The sequence below is a fragment of the Suricata suricatta genome, chromosome 10 (genome assembly GCF_006229205.1).
Source record: "Suricata suricatta isolate VVHF042 chromosome 10, meerkat_22Aug2017_6uvM2_HiC, whole genome shotgun sequence".
NCBI classification, from domain to species: domain Eukaryota; kingdom Metazoa; phylum Chordata; class Mammalia; order Carnivora; family Herpestidae; genus Suricata; species Suricata suricatta.
The window spans coordinates 57947190-57952262 of NC_043709.1; the positions used below are offsets into that span (position 1 = coordinate 57947190).

At 31.9% G+C, this 5073-nt stretch overlaps 1 protein-coding gene across 1 annotated transcript in view; it reads left to right on the top strand.

Moving 5' to 3' along the window:
- The window catches only part of LOC115303619 (olfactory receptor 6C70-like), a 104469-nt gene that overhangs the window by 1265 nt on the left and 98131 nt on the right, over positions 1-5073 (top strand). The window contains exon 2 of the mRNA XM_029953447.1: positions 4537-4621. The gene's annotated coding sequence lies outside the window, so the exon portion shown is untranslated. The remainder of the gene's footprint in view (positions 1-4536; positions 4622-5073) is intronic.

The following is a 5073-nucleotide window of genomic DNA, read 5'->3' on the forward strand; positions in this document are numbered from 1 at the left end:
CCTTGGGCCTCTTGTTATGTCCTTCAGTCCTGGTCCCACCTGCCTCCCCATCTCTTTCCTCTGCTGCTTTTTACAGCCAACCATCTTTCATCTGGCTTGTTTTACTCAGCATGAGTTTTTGAGATTCACCCACACTATTATTCATTCCTTTTACTTCTGGGTAAAATTCCATCTGTGGATATCTCACAATTTGCTTACTATTTACCTGTGAATAAAGATACTTTGTTCTATCAGTTTTAAGGCACTTAAAAGGAAACCTGCTATGAACCCTCATGCACAAGCCTCTCTAGTGACATATACTTCCATTTCTATTGGATAAACTCCTAGGAGTGGAATGGCTGGGGCATATGGAAGGGATATATTTAACTTTTAAAGAAACTACCAGCAGTTTTCCAAAGCAGTCACATGATTTGACAGTTCCACCAGTGGTGTAGGAATATTTTATTGGTTTACTTCTTTGGTATGACCAATTTTTATACTTTTAGGCGTTTTAGTAGGTGTAGTGGTATTCCGTTGTGATTTTAATTTTATATACCTAATAGCTAATGATAGTGAATATCTTTTGGTGGATTTAGTTGCCATCTGTGCATCTTCTTTGGTAGAGCATCTTTTTAAGTCATTTGGTCAGGTTTTGAATTGGATTGTGAATTTCCTTATTACTGAGTTTTGAGAGGTTTTTGTTTAGTCTGGAAACAAGTCCTTTATCAGATATGTGATTCACAAATATTTTCCCCAAGTTTGTGGCTTGTCTTAATGTCTTTTTAAGAGCAAAATTCTTAATTATGGTAGATGGTATTTCATCATTTCTTAAAGTATATCATGCTTTACTATTTTATCTAACAAATCTTTGCCTAAACTAATAATAATGTCCTCTTATGTTATTTTGTTAGGAGTATTATAGTTTGTTTTACATTTAGGTCTGTGATTCATTTTGAGTTAATTTTTATAAATTTATTTGTAAGTAGCAGAACAGATGTTTCAAAATTTATTTAAAAATATGTCTGTTCTTCCAGTACTATTTATTGAAAAGGCTAACCTTTCTTTAATGAGTTCTTTTTGCATTTCTATAAAAAAATCAGTTGATCATAAATGTAAAGATTTACTTCTGAAGTCACAATTCTTTTCCCCTGGACTCTTTCTCTACCTTTACCCCGATAGCTCCTTGTCTTGATTACTATAGATTTCTAGTAAGTGTTAAGTTAAGGTAGATCTAGAAGTTTGTCCTTTTTCAGAGTTGAACTGATTATTCAAGGCTTTTTGAATTTCCATGTGAATTTTACAATTGCTTGTCAATTTCCATAACAAATTCTGCTTATATTTTGAGATTGAATTAAATCTATAAATTAATTTGAAAATATCTTAACTCTTAATAATATTTAGTTTTGATTCAGGAAAGTAGCACATGTCTCCACTTACATGGTTCTTTTTAAACTTCTCAACAAATTCTTTGTTTTCAGTAAACAGATCTTGCATAATGTTTCATCAGATTTAGGCCTAAATATTCCGTTTTTTAAAAAAATGATGTTTATTTATTTTTGAGAGAGAGACAGAGTGCAATGGGAAAAGGAGCAGAGAGAGAGAGTGACACAGAATCAGAATCAGTCCCCAGGCTCTGAGCTGTCAGCACAGAGCCTGAGACGGGGCTCGAACTCATGGACCATGAGGTCATGACCTGAACCAAGTCCCATGCTTGACTGTCAGAGCCAAAAAGATGCCCCAATATTTCCTATTTTTGATGCCACTTTTTAGTGTTCAATTTCTGCTTGTTGCTAGTATATAAAAAGATATTTGAATTTTGCATGTAGATGTTTTTCTGGTAGTGTTTATAAATTCACTTATTAGTTCTAACAACTTAGAATCCATAGACTTTTCTACATAGAAGATCAAGTTGCAGGGAAATAAAGGCAATTATTTTCTTCCTATCAAAACCAGATCTCTTTTTTCCCTCATTTTTGGACTTACTTCCCTGACTATAACCTTCCATATAATGTTGAGTAGAAATAGTAACAGTGGGCATTCTTGTCCTCTTCATGATCTTAGGAGGGAAGCATTCAGCATTTCATTATTAAATGTGATGTTGTAGTGTTTGCAGATGTCTTTTCTCAAGTTGATGAACCTTCTTTTCTAGTTTGTTAAGAATTTTTAAAATTAGGAAAGGATATTGAACTTTTTCAAATGTTCATGCATTGACTGAGATGATCATACAGATAGATATGTATGAATTTTATGTTTTAGTTTCATTATATGGTTGGTTATATTGCTTGATTTTCAAAGGTTAAGTCAATCTTAAATCCCTAGAATAAAATCCTATGGGGTTTATATAAATCTATCTATTTGTTAAAATTTTTTAAATGTTTTATTTATTTTTGAGACAGAGAGAGACAGAACATGAGAGGGAGGGGTAGAGAGAGAGGATGACCCAGAATCTGAAGCAGGCTCCAGGCTCAGAGCAGTCAGCACAGAGCCTGATGTGGGGCTCGAACCCACAAACCATGAGATCATGACCTGAGCCCAAGTCAGAAGCTTAACTGACTGAGCCACCCGGGCACCCCTAAATCTATGTATCTTATCTATATATCTATAGATGGATTCTAATTGTAAACATTTTATTTTTCCATCTATGTGTAAGAAATATGTTGACTTATTAGTTTCATTGCTTGTGATATATTTGTCTGATTTTGTTATCAGGTTATTGTTGACTTCATAAAAGAAGTTTGAAAAAGTCCTCTCCTTATTAATTTTATGGAATAATTTGTATAGAATTTTATTGACTTCTTACTTAAATGCTACAATTTACCAGTGAAGCCATTTGGCTTGGATTTTATTTATGGGAATGTTTTAAACCACATTTTAAATTTCTACAATACATAGATGCCTCTTAATCTTGTTTTCTTTTTGGAGTGAATTTTATTTTTATCTGTTGTTTGTAAGTTAATTTTTAGCAAGCCTGGAGTTGATCTGAGCTATTTTTGCTAAATTTCCAATATAGCACTGACACCTGGTTAATGCACAAAATATGTTGATCAATAATGTTTCTTTGTAACCATGGGTCTGAGGAGTTTCAGGACAACTTATTAACATTTTTTATTGGTAATAGTGACATTGATCATTGACACTTGGTCTAGGTGAGAGCTTACAGGGTTCTCGTTTTGAGCTATTTAATAGTAGGAATATTCCTACATAGTCAGTAAAATACAAATATTCCCCGCTCTGCCTCTATTTGCAGTCTCTGGGATTAAGTTGTTTTTCTGCACATGTCAGTGATTTCTGGCCTGAGAGAGAAAGTATGTGCAGCAATGTTCCTTACAGATGGAGGACCATAAAAGGTGTTCACTTTGCCTCTTCTGATCCCTTAATGTGAGCCAGCCTTTGTCACTGAAGCATATCCTTATTTTAATGCTCTTCATATAGTGTATTCTTTTCCTGTAATAAACTGTAGCTATAAATATTGTCACAGTAGGTCCTGAAAATCATCTCTAATAACCAAACACTATTTCAGTGCCACCATCGTGCACCAATGCAGCATGCTCTAAGGAGTTTTTCCATTTTATTTAAGTTGTCAGCTGATGGTTATGCACTTTTGATAATATCCCTTTGTTGTCCTTTTAACGTCTGTAAAATCCGTAGTTACATCACTTCTCTCATACCTTATATTTGTAATTTGTGGCTTCTTCATTATTCCTTGATTTTCTTTTGATACCAACTTTATCTGCTGCTCTATGTCAATTGATTCTACAAAGATTTTTATTATTTTTTTTTCTATTTGCTTTGGCTTTGATTGACTTTACCTTGCTCACTCCCCCACCCAATTTTAGGAGAAAATTTAAAACATTTATTAGAGGTTTTCTATTTTTATAGCATTTCAGTGCTATAAATTTTCATCCAATATGGTTTTAGCTGCAACCAACCTATTTTGACATGTGCTTTCTCATTAATTTCAAAATTCTTTAAATATCTTTTGTGATTTCTTCATTGATTTGATTTCTTCATTCTTGATTTTAATTGACTCCGTGTTTTATTGTTTAATATAATTGTGTTAATTGTATTTCTTTAGAAATTTTCATCATACTTTAGTAGTTCACCACATTCTTATTCCATTTTAAACTTTTTAGAAGCAACTACTGATTTTTATCTAGTGATAATTTATTTATTAATCAAAACCTATATAAAATGTCCTTTCTTTAATCTGTTGGTACAACAAAATCAGGCTGTATTTCGTATATATATTTCTGCATGTGTATACATTTATCATCTATCATCTTTTTATCTACATATCATCTATCATCTACCTACCACATTTCTGCTGATCTATTATCATCATAATCTATATCTATCATCTATACCTTTGTATAATTGGAATCAATCTTTTAATCAAAGTATATTTTTTGGTTATTTTTTTGGATTTTACTTGAAATAGTCTAACTATATTAATCAGTTAATTATTAAACAATACTTGTAACAAAAGTTAAACAGTTTGCCTTAATGTTTTTATCAGAGTTTTATCAATTATTATGATTTTTTTGTAATTTCCATTAGGGCAATTTCATTTTCTTTAGTGAGATGTCTCCCACCAGAAGTTGAATAACAATCAAGGAAAGAAATAAGCTCATTAAGGTGAAATGTAAGTAAATTGATAAAGGAGTTGAGACATATAACATAAGTGAAATATTAAAGGATAAAATTATAAGCATTCACAGAAATGTTTAGCAGCCACACCTTTTATTTAATTTTATTTATTGACAGCTATTTTATTTTACTTCTTTAAGAATGCTGTTATTGTTTTGATTGAGTCACTGAAGCCTTTTTTTACTTGCTTATTTCTCAGTGTGTAAATAAATGGGTTTAGCATAGGTGAAACGGAAAAAAAGAGAAGTGAAACTGCTTTATTAATAGTCACTTCTTCCTTTGTTGTAGGATTCATATAACTGAACATACATGTGCCGTAGGTGATTACAACAACAATCATGTGGGAAGAACAGGTGGAAAAGGCTTTTTTTCTTTGCTGGACAGATGGAAATTTTAAAATTGTTTTGTTAATATAAGTATAAGATAAAACGACACATATAAGGATCA